We start from the raw sequence: 20,659 nt of genomic DNA on the forward strand, positions 1-20,659 counted from the left end.
TGAGGATGACGATGCAAGATCCTTAATCTCAGATGAGGAACTGAGTGAGAAAGATGGAAGATCTTTAATCTCAAATGAGGAACTGAGTGAGAAAGATGGAAGATCTTTGATCTCAGATGAGGAACTGAGCGAGAAAGATGGAAGACCTTTAATCTCAGATGAGGAACTGAGTGAGGATGACGATGGAAGATCTTTAATCTCAGACTAGGAACTGTGTGAGAAAGATGGAAGATCTTTAATCTCAGAAGAGGAACTGAGTGAGAAAGATGGAAGATCTTTAATCTCAGATGAGGAACTGAGCGAGGATGACGACGGAAGATTTTTAATCTCAGATGAGGAACTGAGTGAGAAAGATGGAAGATCTTTAATCTCAGATGAGGAACTGAGTGAGAGAGATGAGATCTTTAATCTCAGATGAGGAACTGAGTGAGAAAGATGGAAGATCTTTAATCTCAGATGAGGAACTGAGTGAGAAAGATGGAAGATCTTTGATCTCAGATGAGGAACTGAGTGAGAAAGATGGAAGACCTTTAATCTCAGATGAGGAACTGAGTGAGGATGACGATGGAAGATCTTTAATCTCAGACTAGGAACTGAGTGAGAAAGATGGAAGATCTTTAATCTCAGAAGAGGAACTGAGTGAGAAAGATGGAAGATCTTTAATCTCAGATGAGGAACTGAGCGAGGATGACGACGGAAGATTTTTAATCTCAGATGAGGAACTGAGTGAGAAAGATGGAAGATCTTTAATCTCAGATGAGGAACTGAGTGAGAAAGATAGAAGATGTTTAATCTCAGACGAGGAACAGAGTGAGGATGACGATGGAAGATCTTTAAACTCAGACTAGGAACTGAGTGAGAAAGATGGAAGATCTTTAATCTCAGATGAGGAACTGAGTGAGAAAGATGGAAGATCTTTAATCTCAGATGAGGAACTGAGTGAGAAAGATGAGATCTTTAATCTCAGATGAGGAACTGAGAGAGAAAGATGGAAGATCTTTAATCTCAGATGAGGAACTGAGTGAGAAAGATGGAAGACCTTTAATCTCAGATGAGGAACTGAGTGAGGATGACGATGGAAGATCTTTAATCTCAGACTAGGAACTGAGTGAGAAAGATGGAAGATCTTTAATGTCAGAAGAGGAACCGAGTGAGAAAGATGGAAGATCTTTAATCTCAGATGAGGAACTGAGCGAGGATGACGACGGAAGATTTTTAATCTCAGATGAGGAACTGAGTGAGAAAGATGGAAGATCTTTAATCTCAGATGAGGAACTGAGTGAGAAAGATAAAAGATGTTTAATCTCAGACGAGGAACAGAGTGAGAAAGATGGAAGATCTTTAATCTCAGATGAGGAACTGAGTGAGAAAGATGGAAGATCTTTAATCTCAGATGAGGAACTGAGTGAGAAAGATGGAAGATCTTTAATCTCAGATGAGGAACTGAGTGAGAAAGATGGAAGATCTTTAATCTCAGACGAGGAACTGAGTGAGAAAGAGAGAAGATCTTTAATCTCAGACGAGGAACTGAATGAGAAAGATGGAAGATCTTTAATCTCAGATGAGGGACTGAGTGAGAAAGATGGAAGATCTTTAATCTCAGATGAGGAACTGAGTGAGGATGACGATGGAAGTTCTTTAATCTCAGATGATGAACTGAGTGAGAAAGATGGAAAATCTTTAATCTCAGATGAGGAACTGAGTGAGGATGACGATGCAAGATCCTTAATCTCAGATGAGGAACTGAGTGAGAAAGATGGAAGATCTTTAATCTCAGATGAGGAACTGAGTGAGAAAGATGGAAGATCTTTAATCTCAGATGAGGAACTGAGTGAGAAAGATGAGATCTTTAATCTCAGATGAGGAACTGAGAGAGAAAGATGGAAGATCTTTAATCTCAGATGAGGAACTGAGTGAGAAAGATGGAAGACCTTTAATCTCAGATGAGGAACTGAGTGAGGATGACGATGGAAGATCTTTAATCTCAGACTAGGAACTGAGTGAGAAAGATGGAAGATCTTTAATCTCAGAAGAGGAACTGAGTGAGAAAGATGGAAGATCTTTAATCTCAGATGAGGAACTGAGCGAGGATGACGACGGAAGATTTTTAATCTCAGATGAGGAACTGAGTGAGAAAGATGGAAGATCTTTAATCTCAGATGAGGAACTGAGTGAGAAAGATAGAAGATGTTTAATCTCAGACGAGGAACAGAGTGAGAAAGATGGAAGATCTTTAATCTCAGATGAGGAACTGCGTGAGAAAGATGGAAGATCTTTAATCTCAGATGAGGAACTGAGTGAGAAAGATGGAAGATCTTTAATCTCAGACGAGGAACTGAGTGAGAAAGAGAGAAGATCTTTAATCTCAGACGAGGAACTGAATGAGAAAAATGGAAGATCTTTAATCTCAGATGAGGGACTGAGTGAGAAAGATGGAAAATCTTTAATCTCAGATGAGGAACTGAGTGAGGATGACGATGCAAGATCCTTAATCTCAGATGAGGAACTGAGTGAGAAAGATGGAAGATCGTTAATCTCAGATGAGGAACTGAGTGAGAAAGATGGAAGATCTTTAATCTCAGATGAGGAACTGAGTGAGAAAGATGGAAGATCTTTAATCTCAGACGAGGAACTGAGTGAGAAAGATGGAAGGTCTTTAATCTCAGATGAGGAACTGAGTGAGAAAGTTGCAAGATCTTTGATCTCAGATGAGGAACTGAGTGAGAAAGATGGAAGATCTTTAATCTCAGATGAGGAACTGAGTGAGAAAGATGGAAGATCTTTAATCTCAGATGAGGAACTGAGTGAGGATGACGATGGAAGATCTTTAAACTCAGACTAGGAACTGAGTGAGAAAGATGGAAGATCTTTAATCTCAGATGAGGAACTGAGTGAGAAAGATGGAAGATCTTTAATCTCAGATGAGGAACTGAGTGAGAAAGATGGAAGATCTTTAATCTCAGATGAGGAACTGAGTGAGAAAGATGGAAGACCTTTAATCTCAGATGAGGAACTGAGTGAGGATGAGATGGAAGATCTTTAATCTCAGATGAGGAACTGAGTGAGAAAGATGGAAGATCTTTAATCTCAGATGAGGAACTGAGTGAGAAAGATGAGATCTTTAATGTCAGATGAGGAACTCAGTGAGAAAGATTGAAGATCTTTAATCTCAGAAGAGGAACTGAGTGAGAAAGATGGAAGATCTTTAATCTCAGATGAGGAACTGAGTGAGAAAGATGGAAGATCTTTAATCTCAGATGAGGAACTGAGTGAGAAAGATGGAAGATCTTTAATCTCAGACGAGGAACTGAGTGAGAAAGAGAGAAGATCTTTAATCTTAGACGAGGAACTGAATGAGAAAGATGGAAGATCTTTAATCTCAGATGAGGGACTGAGTGAGAAAGATGGAAGATCTTTAATCTCAGATGAGGAACTGAGTGAGGATGACGATGGAAGTTCTTTAATCTCAGATGATGAACTGAGTGAGAAAGATGGAAAATCTTTAATCTCAGATGAGGAACTGAGTGAGGATGACGATGCAAGATCCTTAATCTCAGATGAGGAACTGAGTGAGAAAGATGGAAGATCTTTAATCTCAAATGAGGAACTGAGTGAGAAAGATGGAAGATCTTTGATCTCAGATGAGGAACTGAGTGAGAAAGATGGAAGACCTTTAATCTCAGATGAGGAACTGAGTGAGGATGACGATGGAAGATCTTTAATCTCAGACTAGGAACTGTGTGAGAACGATGGAAGATCTTTAATCTCAGAAGAGGAACTGAGTGAGAAAGATGGAAGATCTTTAATCTCAGATGAGGAACTGAGCGAGGATGACGACGGAAGATTTTTAATCTCAGATGAGGAACTGAGCGAGAAAGATGGAAGATCTTTAATCTCAGATGAGGAACTGAGTGAGAGAGATGAGATCTTCAATCTCAGATGAGGAACTGAGTGAGAAAGATGGAAGATCTTTAATCTCAGATGAGGAACTGAGTGAGAAAGATGGAAGATCTTTGATCTCAGATGAGGAACTGAGTGAGAAAGATGGAAGACCTTTAATCTCAGATGAGGAACTGAGTGAGGATGACGATGGAAGATCTTTAATCTCAGACTAGGAACTGAGTGAGAAAGATGGAAGATCTTTAATCTCAGAAGAGGAACTGAGTGAGAAAGATGGAAGATCTTTAATCTCAGATGAGGAACTGAGCGAGGATGACGACGGAAGATTTTTAATCTCAGATGAGGAACTGAGTGAGAAAGATGGAAGATCTTTAATCTCAGATGAGGAACTGAGTGAGAAAGATAGAAGATGTTTAATCTCAGACGAGGAACAGAGTGAGGATGATGATGGAAGATCTTTAAACTCAGACTAGGAACTGAGTGAGAAAGATGGAAGATCTTTAATCTCAGATGAGGAACTGAGTGAGAAAGATGGAAGATCTTTAATCTCAGATGAGGAACTGAGTGAGAAAGATGAGATCTTTAATCTCAGATGAGGAACTGAGAGAGAAAGATGGAAGATCTTTAATCTCAGATGAGGAACTGAGTGAGAAAGATGGAAGACCTTTAATCTCAGATGAGGAACTGAGTGAGGATGACGATGGAAGATCTTTAATCTCAGACTAGGAACTGAGTGAGAAAGATGGAAGATCTTTAATGTCAGAAGAGGAACTGAGTGAGAAAGATGGAAGATCTTTAATCTCAGATGAGGAACTGAGCGAGGATGACGACGGAAGATTTTTAATCTCAGATGAGGAACTGAGTGAGAAAGATGGAAGATCTTTAATCTCAGATGAGGAACTGAGTGAGAAAGATAGAAGATGTTTAATCTCAGACGAGGAACAGAGTGAGAAAGATGGAAGATCTTCAATCTCAGATGAGGAACTGAGTGAGAAAGATGGAAGATCTTTAATCTCAGATGAGGAACTGAGTGAGAAAGATGGAAGATCTTTAATCTCAGATGAGGAACTGAGTGAGAAAGATGGAAGATCTTTAATCTCAGACGAGGAACTGAGTGAGAAAGAGAGAAGATCTTTAATCTCAGACGAGGAACTGAATGAGAAAGATGGAAGATCTTTAATCTCAGATGAGGGACTGAGTGAGAAAGATGGAAGATCTTTAATCTCAGATGAGGAACTGAGTGAGGATGACGATGGAAGTTCTTTAATCTCAGATGATGAACTGAGTGAGAAAGATGGAAAATCTTTAATCTCAGATGAGGAACTGAGTGAGGATGACGATGCAAGATCCTTAATCTCAGATGAGGAACTGAGTGAGAAAGATGGAAGATCTTTAATCTCAGATGAGGAACTGAGTGAGAAAGATGGAAGATCTTTAATCTCAGATGAGGAACTGAGTGAGAAAGATGAGATCTTTAATCTCAGATGAGGAACTGAGAGAGAAAGATGGAAGATCTTTAATCTCAGATGAGGAACTGAGTGAGAAAGATGGAAGACCTTTAATCTCAGATGAGGAACTGAGTGAGGATGACAATGGAAGATCTTTAATCTCAGACTAGGAACTGAGTGAGAAAGATGGAAGATCTTTAATCTCAGAAGAGGAACTGAGTGAGAAAGATGGAAGATCTTTAATCTCAGATGAGGAACTGAGCGAGGATGACGACGGAAGATTTTTAATCTCAGATGAGGAACTGAGTGAGAAAGATGGAAGATCTTTAATCTCAGATGAGGAACTGAGTGAGAAAGATAGAAGATGTTTAATCTCAGACGAGGAACAGAGTGAGAAAGATGGAAGATCTTTAATCTCAGATGAGGAACTGAGTGAGAAAGATGGAAGATCTTTAATCTCAGATGAGGAACTGAGTGAGAAAGATGGAAGATCTTTAATCTCAGATGAGGAACTGAGTGAGAAAGATGGAAGATCTTTAATCTCAGACGAGGAACTGAGTGAGAAAGAGAGAAGATCTTTAATCTCAGACGAGGAACTGAATGAGAAAAATGGAAGATCTTTAATCTCAGATGAGGGACTGAGTGAGAAAGATGGAAAATCTTTAATCTCAGATGAGGAACTGAGTGAGGATGACGATGCAAGATCCTTAATCTCAGATGAGGAACTGAGTGAGAAAGATGGAAGATTTTTAATCTCAGATGAGGAACTGAGTGAGAAAGATGGAAGATCTTTAATCTCAGATGAGGAACTGAGTGAGAAAGATGGAAGATCTTTAATCTCAGACGAGGAACTGAGTGAGAAAGATGGAAGGTCTTTAATCTCAGATGAGGAACTGAGTGAGAAAGTTGCAAGATCTTTGATCTCAGATGAGGAACTGAGTGAGAAAGATGGAAGATCTTTAATCTCAGATGAGGAACTGAGTGAGAAAGATGGAAGATCTTTAATCTCAGATGAGGAACTGAGTGAGGATGACGATGGAAGATCTTTAAACTCAGACTAGGAACTGAGTGAGAAAGATGGAAGATCTTTAATCTCAGATGAGGAACTGAGTGAGAAAGATGGAAGATCTTTAATCTCAGATGAGGAACTGAGTGAGAAAGATGGAAGATCTTTAATCTCAGATGAGGAACTGAGTGAGAAAGATGGAAGACCTTTAATCTCAGATGAGGAACTGAGTGAGGATGAGATGGAAGATCTTTAATCTCAGATGAGGAACTGAGTGAGAAAGATGGAAGATCTTTAATCTCAGATGAGGAACTGAGTGAGAAAGATGAGATCTTTAATGTCAGATGAGGAACTCAGTGAGAAAGATTGAAGATCTTTAATCTCAGATGAGGAACTGAGTGAGAAAGATGGAAGATCTTTAATCTCAGACGAGGAACTGAGTGAGAAAGATGGAAGATCTTTAATCTCAGACTAGGAACTGAGTGAGAAAGATGGAAGATCTTTAATCTCAGAAGAGGAACTGAGTGAGAAAGATGGAAGATCTTTAATCTCAGACGAGGAACTGAGTGAGGATGAGATGGAAGATCTTTAATCTCAGATGAGGAACTGAGTGAGAAAGATGGAAGATCTTTAATCTCAGATGAGGAACTGAGTGAGAAAGATGAGATCTTTAATGTCAGATGAGGAACTGAGTGAGAAAGATGGAAGATCTTTAATCTCAGATGACAAACTGAGTGAGAAAGATGGAAGATCTTTAATCTCAGACGAGGAACTGAGTGAGAAAGATGGAAGATCTTTAATCTCAGACTAGGAACTGAGTGAGAAAGATGGAAGATCTTTAATCTCAGAAGAGGAACTGAGTGAGAAAGATGGAAGATCTTTAATCTCAAAAGAGGAACTGAGTGAGAAAGATGGAAGATCTTTAATCTCAGATGAGGAACTGAGTGAGAAAGATGGAAGATCTTTAATCTCAGACGAGAAACTGAGTGAGAAAGATGGAAGATCTTTAATCTCAGATGAGGAACTGAGTGAGAAAGATGGAAAATCTTTAATCTCAGATGAGGAACTGAGTGAGAGTGATGATGAAATATCTTTAAGCTCAGGTGATGAGGTTTATGTGGACATAACATGGTCAGATATTGAAGAAGGATTAGCCGATGGGTTAGGATTAGATGCAAATGCAGCTCAAAGGTTGCGGGATTTTGTAGAGAAAGGTAAAACATCTCAGAGAAGAGAAGAAGGCAACGTTGAAAACGTAAGTTCAGGTGAGGAAGAAGATGGAAGATCTTCATATGAGAAGACAAGTGTGGACGACGCCCTTCCAAGCATGTCCTCCGGGATGTCGTACGAGCCAACCCCGTATCCTCAGAGGAAACATAATGGATGTACGGTTAAAGAAAAATCATCAGTTCCTACAGGAACGAGTTCAGGAGTAAATAAAAGTGGAACCTCCATCACAGGAGCCAAAGCTCTGAGGTCTCTGGTTTCTGGCAGAGAGACTGAACCAGAGTCCTCACAGGTAAGCCAGACTAAAGCGTCAGTCACACCTGGAAAACACCTGAAGGGACTGAAGAAGAGGTGGGGTATGTTTAAGAAGAAGATAAAGTTTTTTTTACTGAGGAAGTCAAGAAAATTAAATCTCTAAAAAAAAGTAGATGCACACATATTCTATCACTGCTTTTTAAGTTTAGGCTCACTTGGTGACTTAGAACCGAGAAGCTGTTTAGATTTCACTAGCAAGTAGAAAACATAGAAGCAAGAACAACAACATTTTTATAAAACTTATGTCTTTTCTATCAAATAAAATAAAATAAAAAAACTATTTATAAAATACACAAAAATAAACGTCCCTCCTGCAGAATCGCCACCTTATCGTGGTGGGAGGGTTTGAGGACCTCCATGTTCCTGGAAGCTGTGTTGTCTGGGCCATCAGTCCCTGTTAGGGGCTCCATGGCAGCAGGGTCTCAGGGAGGCGGTCGGACTAAGAGCGATTCAAACACCTAAAGATGAAACCTCCTGTATATGGATGACAAGAGCGAGCTCTTCCATGTAGAGAAGGTGCTATCCACGGCCAGTCATGTTGATTATTTCATAGACGGGGATCTGACCTCTGCAGGACAGCAGTGGGGACACGGCGTCTCCTTGGTATTTGATGGAGACTGGTGCGCTCTTCACTTAGACACTGAGGGCTGTGGGTGTAAAGTGGGGTGGTGTGGTGGCATCAGCTGGCATAGGCCAGATGATGCCTGCACTGCCCGCTCACCGCAACCACGAATACACCTCATCAACACGCACCAACACTGTATTGGAGCAGGCGGAGGGAGACTAGGGGTCTTAGCACACCTCTGTTGTCGCTTGGCTTCCTGGGGCTGGAGGCTAGGAGGGAGATCTGGCCGTCTGGTTGGGGTCTGGGGTGGTGGGTTGTTTTGTTCGGGGTTGGGCGGGGGAGCCTGCTCATCAGCACCCCAGCAGAAAGGGTCAAACTCTGGTAACCGGTGATGGTTGTACCCCATGTGCAGCAGTACCGGGGCCAGAGTGAATTTTTGAAAATACTGTCAGTACTACTGAGTCAAAAATATGTTTATATGACTAATAAATAAAAAATGTGGTAATTGCAGCGTCGAAACTTAATCATCCCATAAAATTACAACACAATTTTATTAGTAATTCTAATGATTCTAAAGTTATGCAGGGATGAAGCAGAGTAGGTGAAGATGTATATTAAAAAAATCCCCATCTCACCCTCCATGGGCGGTCTCATCCTTCCAAGCTCGGGTGCTCTACCAGAGGCCTGGGAGCTTGAGGGTCCTACAGTACCTTAGCTGCTCCTAGAGCGGCACCTTTCTGGACTCAGATGTCTGATGTTTTCCTGGGATCTGCTTTAGCCACTTCTCCAGTCTGGAGTTAGTGCCCCGATGACCACAAGTCCCACCGATGTCTTCACCCTCTAGCCTTTTTCAAGTTCTTCTGTGAGGCCCTGGTTCTTCTCTAGTATCTCGTGTTCCTTTATCCTGATGTTGCATCACTTGGTATCGCCACATCAACCACAACAGCTGTCCTCTGTTGTTTGTCCACCAACTCAATGTCCGCTTGGTTCTCCATCACCATGTTGTTGGTCTGGATCCAGAAGTCCCACAGGAGCTTGGCTCTCTGGTTCTCTACCACCTTAGGGGGTGTTTCCCTATTTGACCTTGGGGCTTCCAGTCCGTACTCTGCACAGATGTTCCTGTAGCTCAGGAGTGGGGAACCCTGGTCCTCGAGGGCCGGTATCCTGCATGTCTTTGCTCCAACACTTCTATTTCAGTGGTTGGTTCACCTGTTCTGCAGCTCACCAAGCTCTACAGAAGCTTGTTAATCACCTGCTGATTGAAATCAGGTGTGATGATGCAGGGTTAAAGTTAAAGTTAAAGTCCTATTAGTTGTCACACACACTAATGTGTGTGCGAAATTTGTTCTCCGCATTTGACCCATCCCCTGGGGGAGCGGTGAGCTGCAGACACAGCCGCGCTCGGGAACCATTTGGTGGTTTAACCCCCCAATCCAACCCCTTAATGCTGAGTGTCAAGCAGGGAGGCATTGGGTCCCATTTTTTCAAAGTCTTTGGTATGACCCGACCAGGAATCGAACCCTGATCTCCCAGTCTCAGGGCGGACACTCTACCACTAGGCCACTGAGCTGGTTAAAATTAAATATGCTGGATGGCGGCCCTAGATGGACCAGGGTTCCCCACCCCTGCTGTAGCTGATGCTAGCCAACTGGTTGTGGCGTTCCAGGTATGCTTTCCCTGCCAGCATCTTACACCCTGCAGTTATGTGGTGATTGTGTCAGGGGTCTCTTTGCATAGCCTACACCTTGGATCTTGCCTGGTGGGGTAGATCTTAGCCCCTGTTGCGCTGGTGTTTTATATATGTATATAAATTTAGTGCATGGTATGCTTTTATTTTGGGGAACCCAGGAAACTGGGAGGGTGTGTGATTTTATTTTGACGAGCTTGGACAGATGACATCCGGACCGGAGCAATTATCTGCACCGGTGGCAGATTAGGAGCGCCTTTTCTTTTGGTGGAGACGGTGGCAGGAAGCGGAGAGTCGCCGGGTGAAAGGACACCGATTGTCTGTGACGAGGCTTCATGGAGATGTGGGCAGGGTATTCCTCTGCCCTGGCGTGTGAGTAGCGGCCTGTGACAAGGTGTGACCCGCGGTGTGCGATCGAGCAGTGACTGCTGTTAAATTGCACTGACAGGTGGACCCGCGACGGAGGAGGACGACAGCGTGGCGCGGTGACGTGGCCGAGCCAGTAACGGATCTGCAGGAGGAGGCGGCCGATCAATGGAAACAGCGGTGCGGCAGACACGCGTCTTGAAGGAGGAGGCGAGCTATCGAGGGAAGAGGAAACCGGCGGCGTGGCGGCAAGCGTCCCGAAGGAGGAGGAATCTGCCCCGCAGCATCCAGATAAGGCTGCAGACTCACTGGGCCCAGTTCCGGCAACCGTTTATAGTGACTGGCCTAAGTCTTTTTTTAAAATGATGTTTTAATTAGTATTTTTAATAAACCCTGGTGCGGTGGTCAACGGCTGTTTCCTTTGATCTCTGGCAGTCGCTCTCAACTTACCTGGTGTAACCCTTGGGTGGGATTTTGTATCTTGTAGATAAATAGTATAGCCCACCCACCCGGTAGGAAGGTGCCACACATCTTCCACTTTCTTTAAAAGTGGGATGTAGTTTAGTTTGGTTAGATCTGCTAACTTGGGAGAGACATTAATTCCCAGGTATGTGATATTCCCTGACTCCAATTGTGTATTAAGTAAATTGACAAATGTAGAGCTGAAACAACTAATCGATTTAATCGATTATAATCGATTATTAAAATAGTTAACAACTTTTTTAGTCATCGATTAGTTGTTTAATAATCATATTTTACCGCATAAAGTCTATTTTTTACCACAATCTGACATCGGTTACAAGCTGTTAAATTTGCCGCCAGTGTGTGGCAGTAATGAGCCACTGATCTACCAGTGGAGCCGTAGAAGAAGAAATGAGCCAATGGGTGCCCTCGGTTTTCATGACGTATCACGTTACTGACGCTCATCTTGCTGTGAGAAAATGGCGGAACAAGAGGAAATACGGAAGAAAAATAGAAGCGACAAAACTGAAGAGAAACCCCGGACAAAAACCTCACGAGTATGGGAGCACATTTGAGACGAAAGCATGTGGGGGCTGATGCAGCAGAGGAAGAGCACCGCGGTCAAGTGAGCCGTCATTTGGAAGAGCCAGCCCGGTAAGTAACAGAAAATAAACAAGCTGGACTTAGTGTTTTAGCTGAGTTCGTTATAGTGGATGTTAAACATGTTTTTTTGCCGCGTCAGTCTGCGGTGTTCTACTTCTGATTGACTAGATGCAATCGTGAATCTCCTCCGTGTTGTGTATCATGCGCTTGCCAAATTTAGCACGTCTGTTTATAAGAATGTTCTCGTTAAGAGAAAAACGGCACAAACCCATAACTATGTTCCTCATTCAAAAAAGGACAACTCCGCGGAGAAAAATATACAGACAAGCTGTGTCCAGGTGAATATAACGCGGCATAGTTGTACACTTTCAATTTTTAAATACAGGAGAAATTCAGAAAAAGTCATTTTTTTACTATTAAAAGGCTGTTTTACTATCTAACGCTGTAAAACGCCTCACAACACATTTTTATCATGTTTCTTAAACAGTATTACACAAAATAAACATTTTTCACATTTCTCTGGCTAATTTAAACACTCCCGACTCAAAGTAAAAACCTCATGAGCTTCTTACTTAGAGCTTTTTAATAGTAAAAATGTTTTACTTTTTTTCTGAATATCTCCTGTTGCGGGCTATTTTGTAGAACGTAACCCTCAAAATAAATGATCACTGTATATTGTTAATTAATTCAAATAATATAATATTGATTTAGTTTTGTAGTGTGTGTGCTGCTTTATTTTATATGTGTACTTATTTCAGTCTATTTGTGTTTCTTATGCAGAAAAAAACAAGCAACGATGGACAACTACATGGGGAAGAAGACACTCACCCCCCAGCAATTCATACCACTTACAAACTCTATTCTAAACATGCTGGTAAAAGACATGAGGCCACTATCCATGGTGGAAGGAGCAGGCTTCCAGCTAATGCTAAAAATTATTCTGGACTGATATTTTGCACTGTTTAGCTCATTTTATACTGCTGACTGTGTTCATGTGCAATAAAATAGATTGCAGTCAACTGCACAATTCTCTTATGTTTTTTTGTTCTTAACTGAAATGCATCCATCACTTGTATAGGTTAAATAGCTAAACAATAACAAACCGATTAATCGATTAATCGAAAAAATAATCGACAGATTAATCGATTATGAAAATAATCGTTAGTTGCAGCCCTAGACAAATGAGAAATTAATTGGTAGAACTGTGGATTTTAACCAGTTTATAGAGTAATCTGAAACTTTTGAAAAAGAGTTTATCAGTTCTATTGAATGAGAGAGAGAGACGATTGAGAATTCCGGAGAAAGAGTAAAACATCATCTGCATAAAGACTTATCTTATGTTCTATTTTCTTACACTTTATCCTTTTAATACCTGTTGTTTGCCTAATTGTTGCCACTAGTGGTTCGATAAAGATAGCAAACAGTGAGGGGGAGAGTGAGCATCCCTGCCTGGTCCCCCTCTGAAGACAGAAGCTAGCTAGTATTTGGTCGTTCGTCCTGACACGTGCAGTTGGCGAACTGTATAATGTTTGTAGCCAGTTTATGAAGAAGTTCCCAAAACCAAATTTATGTAAAGTTGTAAATAAGAACTTCCAGTTAACTCTATCAAAAGCCTTTTCTGCATCTAGAGATAATATACTAGTTTCTATGTTTCTACTGTAAGAGACATCTATCAAATTAAGTAATCTATGTGAGTTTGTGGATGACTGTCTACCCTTAATGAAACCAGTTTGGTCAGGGTGTATTATGAAGGGGGTTACCTTCTCTAATCTTCTTGCCAGGGCTTTACAAATTATTTTGAGATGAACATTAATAAGGGAAATTGAGTGATAGCTGGTAGGAAATGCTGGGTCTTTGCCTGGTTTTAACAACAGACTAATATTGGCTGAATTCATGTTTGGCTGTAATTTGCCGCTTTCTTCGATTTCCCTCACCATTCTGAAAAATGTTGGAACCAGAATGATCCAGAATTCTTTGTAGAACTCTGCTGGAAACCCATCTGGACCTGGAGCTTTCCTATTCGTCATGGATTTAAGGGCCTCCTGGAGCTCCGCTGATGTTAGTGGCGAGTCCAGGACTGTAACTTGGCTGTCTGATAATTTAGGAAGTGTTATCCTGTCAAGGAACTCATTGATCTCGTTATCTGATGGGTTTATCTGTCGTGAGTACAAAGTTTGGTAAAAGTCTCTGAAAGTGTTGTTTATTCTTTCAGGGTCATAAACTATATTCCCGGTTGAGTCTTTTAACAGCAGATATGGTAGTTTTCTCTTTATTTATTTTTAACTGGCTAGCCAAAAATTTACCTGATTTATTACTATGTTCAAAGTTTTCTATTCGTAGTCTTTGTGCTAAAAATTGTGTCTTTTTGTCAATAATTTCATGAAGTTCTAATCTAGCTTTACGTAATTTGCTCATTAACTCTTCTTCTGTGGATGCCTCTAAAGACTTGATGATTTCTTCTAACTCCTGAATACGTTTGTTTTCCGTTTTTTTCTTATGTGATGAGAAAGAGATTATTTTAACTCTCATCGCTGCCTTTCCTGCCTCCCAGAGAATAGATGCTGATGTTCCAAGCAGGTCATTATGTTCTAAATATAAAGCCCACTCCTTTTTAAAAAATTGTATAAAACCTTCGTCTTTGAGCAGTGATGAATTAAACCTCCAGTTTTTGCTTGGTGGGATTGTCTTCTTATTTACCAGAGTTAATGAAACCGGAGCATGGTCGCTGACAACAATAGGATGTATCTCAGTGTCTGAAATGTCAGCCAACAATGAGATGCTGATGTTGTGAACCTAAATTAGGCTCTGCCAATTATGTAGGACTATGGTTTATGCTCTTTTATGAAAGAGGAACCATTCTACATATTAATTTGTGATATTAATTTTATTAAATTAATAACCAAATTGTATAGTTTTAAGAAGACTCAAAGGTTGTTTTCATCGATAAACTGACAATAATATCTGTGTGTCTGTGTTTCAGTTCAATGAAGAAACAAGTTTGAAAGTTAAAAGTTTTAATTCTTCAAATTAAACTAGTGATTTTGAAATAACAAGCATATGAAACAACAATCAACATTGGCAACTTTGTTGAACAATCTTTAACAGTTGATATTGTAAACTTGCTCAAATAGACCTTCTGTTGGAGGTGCTGAAGATTGAGAGTGATATGACGTGATTATGGATGCGTGTGTGCAAAGTGTAGTGAGAATTGAACATGAGGTGAGATGGATGCGTGTGTGCGTCTGATTTTGCTTCAGGAAGAAACAGGTGTCTGAGTGAAAAGTGATAGTTTGAATAAACTTAGGTTTTGTTGGAAAAGATGCATCAACGCTATCTATCGTGTTCTGTCTCACCGTATTCGGACCCTCCTCTTGGACCCGGGACGTCAAAGGACGATGTTTCATCCAGGGGTGACACCTTGGCTGGCAGAGAAGACGAAGGCGTGCTGCGATCCGGTCCAGGAGATGACCTCGGTACACGTGATGATAAAGCGTTTGCAGATGCGCTTCCTTAAGTTTAATTCACTCAGAAAATCAAAGACTCTGGACGAGTCTGCGTTAGCGATTGTAATTCAGCTATTCCTGTCTGTCTTGGCAGGAACAGCGTGAGAGGGGGGGGAAGGAAGGAGCCGGTGGGCTCCGTTCCCCCGTTAGCGGTTGTTCACATGTCCTCTCTCTCCCGATGTCAAGCACCAACTGAATCATAAGACTGAAACTTACCAAAAGCCTTTCTCTTCTCAAAGCAAAACGTGTGCGTCAGCAAATGTGTTTTGGAGTTTACTGTGAGAATCTGTGTGTGGGTGTATTTGAGTGTGTGTGTGCGTGAAGGTCGTTAACAAACATCCTCAACCATTATTTAATCAAGTATGGATTCATTAATCCATTATAATTACCCAAAGCATAATAATCATTCATTTGATTAAAACACATTTATAATGAGCAAAATGAGAATGATTAATCGTTATCATTAAAATAGAGAAAAGGAAGTTTAAGACTTGTTATGACTACATTTCCTGGGAACACATCTTCTGGCAGACTGCAGGTGTTCAGATGTTATGGTTTCCAGCAGACTCTTGCAGACTTCATGTCTGCAAAGGTCTCAATCTGTGGGTGAAAGTTCTCAGCGACCCAGCTCTTTGACCCTGCCGAGTCAAATGACCTTTGTGAGAGAAAACCCAAATTTCCTCACGTTACACTGACTAGAAAATAATCCAAACGTGAATGAGAGTGATGGACGTGTGAGAAAAAAGTATACTCACTACGGTTAGGATGAAGAGATCGCCATGCATCACAAAGCCCATAATCACTCATGTACTGTTTAATTATATTAGTGGATTGCCAATTGCGCTGAGTCCCAGCTGTACTGAGCCTGTCTGTTAAGGAATTCATCCAAAAATTAAAATCACCTCCAAGTATAAGTGGACAGTCCAAGTGTTCGGAGAGTACAGAGAAAAAATTATGAAAGAATGGAGGGTCATCAATATTTGGACAGTAAATGCTGACAATACATAAGCTTTGGTTCTGTACAGATATTTTTAACATTATAAATCTACCCACTGGATCAAAGACTGTGTCCAATACTGTGAAATTGATGTTTTTGTGTATTAAAATAGCTACACCTCTTTGCCTAGAGTTATAGCAGGCAGAGAACATGCTGGGAAACTCAGGTGTTTTAAGTTAATCTGCAGATGTGGCAGATCTATGAGTCTCTTGTAATATTATTACGTCTGCTTGCACTCTCTTTAGCTGATCAAAAATCTTTAATCTTTTCTCTCTAGAGCCAGCTCCATGTACGTTCCATGAGACAAACCTTAGTGCACCCATAGATGTGTGTGTGAGTAGCTATAATATGACACCTTCATGTGAATAAGATGGAATAAGTATCGAAATGTATAAAATAGTATGTTAATAAATAGCAGAAAAGTAAATAATAATAATAATAATAATAAAGATCCAACAGTTTGTGGTTGTATTATTTGACTCATAAATTATGATATTGTGCTGTGAAATTAATGTATGTGTGTGTGTGTGTGTGTGTGTGTGTGTGTGTGTGTGTGTGTGTGTGTGTCAAGCCTGATGCAGTGTTGGAAAGTTGTGTGGTTGTGCCATACAGGTGTAAAGGTGCAGAAGCAGGTAAAGAGGAAGGGAAAATACAGATACAGGTTAAAAAAGAAGAAAGAACTAAAAAAAGGTGGTAGGGGTGTGAAGTGGTGATGAACAGGTGATCTTATCATCTAGAATACGGATTTAGCAGCTGTTTAATCCTGACGTGATCAAACCCAGTGAATCCTGATAAGAATAGTAAATGTCTGACCTCATGTTGGGCTAATACAGCCAGTCTGTCACTCCTCGCTCCTTGTAAAGCTTATTGTCCACATAAAGCTTACCCACCGAGATGACAGCTCTCTTCCCATCCTGGATAAACTTTTTGCGCAGTGGAAAGAGGACTCGGCGCCAATCCAGAATTTCCTTAGGGAACTGATCATTAACGCTGAAGTCTTTCCCTTTGAGCTCTCTTCCGTGACTTTTAACAAGATTCTTCTGCTTAAAATGTTCAAATTTAGCCACGATGGGACGAGATCTTCTGCTGTCCCCTCTTTTAGCTCCAAGGCGATGTACCCGGTGAAAGGTGATGTTTTTTACCTTTTCTTCGGGTATCTTCATTCGGGTCTGGAGAAAGTTTTTTATTGTTTGCTCGCAGTTCTCCGTCCCTCCCACCTGCTCCGGCAGGCCTGCGAACACCAAATTATCCCTCATGCTACAGGCCAGAAGGTCCAAAACCATCTCCTTCAGAGTTTTGTTGTCCTGGGTGATCCGCGTTATTCCCTCTTCCAGGGAAGAAACGGACTCCCGCAGAGACGCGCGTTCTCAGCAGCAAGCCGCTCCACCTGCTCCTGGCTGAACTCCAGAGACTGACGGAAGTTCTGAAACTCCTGGTGTAGAACCTCAAGCAGATGAAGACGCCCCTCAAATCCCAGAAGCCGTTCATCAATAGAATCTAATAATTCTAATGTCTTTCCGGGGAGATGAGGCCTCAGGCGAGTCCTGAGGACGGCTCCTCTTGGTCCCAGGAGTTTCAGGCTCAGCTGCTGATTTCTTCTGACCCATGACGAAAACTTCAAAAACTTTGTCAATATAATTTAGCAAACTTTCTAAATTTCCTTCACTTACCTCCAGATTGAGCGAGTAAAGCCTGCTTTACGCTTCTTCGTCAGCTCCGCAAGGGACAGACACGCACGGATTAACGGAAGCATTTTGCTCTTTTACTTCTCCGTCTCCTGGGGAGTGTTGCAAAGCAATTGCCCGGCAGGACAACAGAGGGCGTAGCGCTGTTCTGTGGTATCATGTCATGTATCCGGTCCAAGATAGTGCATTTATATTGTGTTATTTGTGAATATAAGAGACTTTTAACACGGACATATTTGTCTCTCATTCTCCCACCTCTTCATGCGCTCCCCACCTCTAAACCCACGTTTCCTGTCATTTCCGTCCACAAATAAAACGCTTGCTGCGCATCTTTTCACTCCTCCAGTCACGGGAGGATTAAACGTTCACATTTTTAGAGATTTTTCGCGAGGTATTCTTCAAGCTTCTCCGTGTCTGCCGCTAGTTATCCTCGGCTCTCTTTGCACTGGCGGCGCTGTAAACAACAGCGGCGTCCTGACCAATCACAAGCTTGCGTAATCCGTCTCGTTCGACGGATGTTTAAAAAAGTGGGCTCGACTCCGTACGTACATGCGTGCTTGCAGGATCCCTACGCAAGGATGGATAATGGCGTTGCGTGTGCTCTGCACTGACGCAGACGGAGAAGCATAAATCAGGCTTTATACTTATCAGATTATTTTTGCGTTGTCAGTAGTTAAATTAGGCAAAAAAGCATCTGAATTGTTTGTGGATGTTTGCTAACGAGCTGCCATCAGCTTCAAACGCTGCTGTGTCCGGTGATCGGCCGTTAGCGCATGTGCATCTCTCCCGCCATGTTTGAAGTCTGTTGCAAAGAAGGATTCTCCAGAGAATCAAGAAAATGATGGACAACCCTGAGCATTCTCTTCACAAGACTGTCCGACAACGGAAGAGTGTCTTCAGTCAGAGGCTTCTTCAGTTTGGCTGCAACACTGACCGCTACTGGAGATCCTTCCTGCCAACAGCCATTGTAATATACAATAACTCTTTGATGACTTGATTATTATTATTATTCTGAGCTACTACAGCAATCAGTTTCCCTCTGGGATTAATAAAGTATTTTTGAATTGAATTGAATTAAAGTTGTTGCTGCTGAGGGCTAAGGGAATAGATGGTTCAGAGCTATGATTCTGTGTAAGTTTGGCAACTGTACTGAAAATAAATTCTGGATTATTCTTATTTTCCTCAATTAGCGATGAAAAATATGTAGTTCTAGTTTGTTGAAGCTTATTTTTATAAAGCACAAGACTATTTTTCCAGGATCAGTAGGACGCCTCCTGGTGTGTAGAGTATCATGTTCTCTCCAATTTTCTAGTTTTGTTTTAAAGGGATAGTTTGCTTTTTGAGATATGAAGTTGTATGCGTTCCTTATCCCACCCAGTGCTCTGTAAACAATGACCCATTTCACACACACACCCTGCTCAGAGATTTTCAGAGGGAAAGGGATTCAGGAAACAACTTCTGGCTAGTTTCGGGGGTACTGCATCGCCGCCGTTTAGCGTCACAAAAGGATTTGCCTCTGAAAGCATGACTAATGTACATCTCAGAAACACAGCCAGGTAAATTGACAACTTCACATTAAAACGGGACTTTTTATCATTCCTATCATGCGCCACTCGGCGCAGGGACAAAACGGCGTCATCTGGCTGCTATAATCCTGGCTGTATGAGTGAAACAACAACTTCCAAAATCACTTAAAAGGAGTTGTTCTTACATATATAGAGCCATGGTGCGTACTTGCAGTTTCCCGGTTGTAACAATAAGGATGTTACAGGATCACCTTTTAGGTTCCACACTTTCCCTGTGAAGGCCGCTTCTCTAGCATCACTTTTGGCAATCGGCTACACCATGGATACTCGGCTGGAATGACTCAAAACATTCTGTTTGTGCAGTGCACACTTCAAAGAGGACGATTACATCAAGAAAACATTCGGGAACAATGAGAGACTCTTTTTGAAGAGTTTGGCCGTACCAGAAATCTGGGTAAGTTTTGTATTTTTTTATTAATTTATTCCGGCTATGTCCGCCGTATTCATGCAATCATCTTCACACCAATGATGGTTGATCGTAGACTGCAGTAGCTTTGTCAACAATCTGTGTTGATGTGTGAGTTTTGTGTAGCAAATGCACGTAACGTAGCACAGGGGATCATCATGTACTGTTATACCTGTTGAAGCGTTGCTAAACTGAAAAATGAATCGTATTACAGTTGTGCAAAGTTGCAGTGACAGTGGCTTTCAACTTCGACTGGGCGGGGGCTGGAACATCACATGGTAACTCTCCCGGTTCATGACAGAGAACTGTTTCTCTACGACAAAAATCATCAGCTAGCTATTAAAAACTGGCTTGTTGTTGTACAGGGAAACATTTATCTAACCGTGCATAGGACAATAAAAAGTTTCAGTCTAATTAAACCTATTTGATCTGATGTTCAACAAGGTACGCAGTAGTACACCTTCTGCTACTAGTGGAACCGAAACCACAGAGGCCTGCAGTTACACCCAGCATATGCAGAACTTGAAGGACTCCCAGAGTCAACACCTCGAAATTCTTCAGCTCAAGTACAGCACATGGAGCTGATTCGGAAAAGTCCTGCTGACACCTTCAGAGGAACAACCAAAGCCAGACTTGAGATCCGCCTCCTAAAGGCTACGCTCAGACAAGCTGGTCTCTCCACATCAGATGAGGAAGTCTGAAATTATTGTGGAGTTGCAAAATTGTTACACCAGTTTCCAGCACTCACCTGGAAGGTATCTCAGAACAGCGGTTTGGTTTTTGGGGTGAAACTATGTGCTCCAAATACCACAGAAGTCAACTCTACTGGCTGTTTGTATCAACTTCTCCGACCGCTGGATCACTGGCAGCCTTGACCACAAGGACTCGTAGATTCTGCACAAC

The 20,659-nt window shown here is 41.6% G+C and overlaps 1 long non-coding RNA gene across 1 annotated transcript; it reads left to right on the top strand.

Annotated features, from left to right (window-relative positions):
• The first annotated feature begins 11,168 nt into the window (after window positions 1–11,168).
• LOC139066255 (uncharacterized) lies at window positions 11,169–12,606 on the top strand. The gene is made up of 2 exons (XR_011519179.1): window positions 11,169–11,630; window positions 12,360–12,606. It is a non-coding gene; the product is annotated as an uncharacterized lncRNA (long non-coding RNA).
• Window positions 12,607–20,659: the final 8,053 nt, after the last annotated feature.

The sequence above is a fragment of the Nothobranchius furzeri genome, chromosome 2 (assembly GCF_043380555.1).
Source record: "Nothobranchius furzeri strain GRZ-AD chromosome 2, NfurGRZ-RIMD1, whole genome shotgun sequence".
Classification (NCBI taxonomy): domain Eukaryota; kingdom Metazoa; phylum Chordata; class Actinopteri; order Cyprinodontiformes; family Nothobranchiidae; genus Nothobranchius; species Nothobranchius furzeri.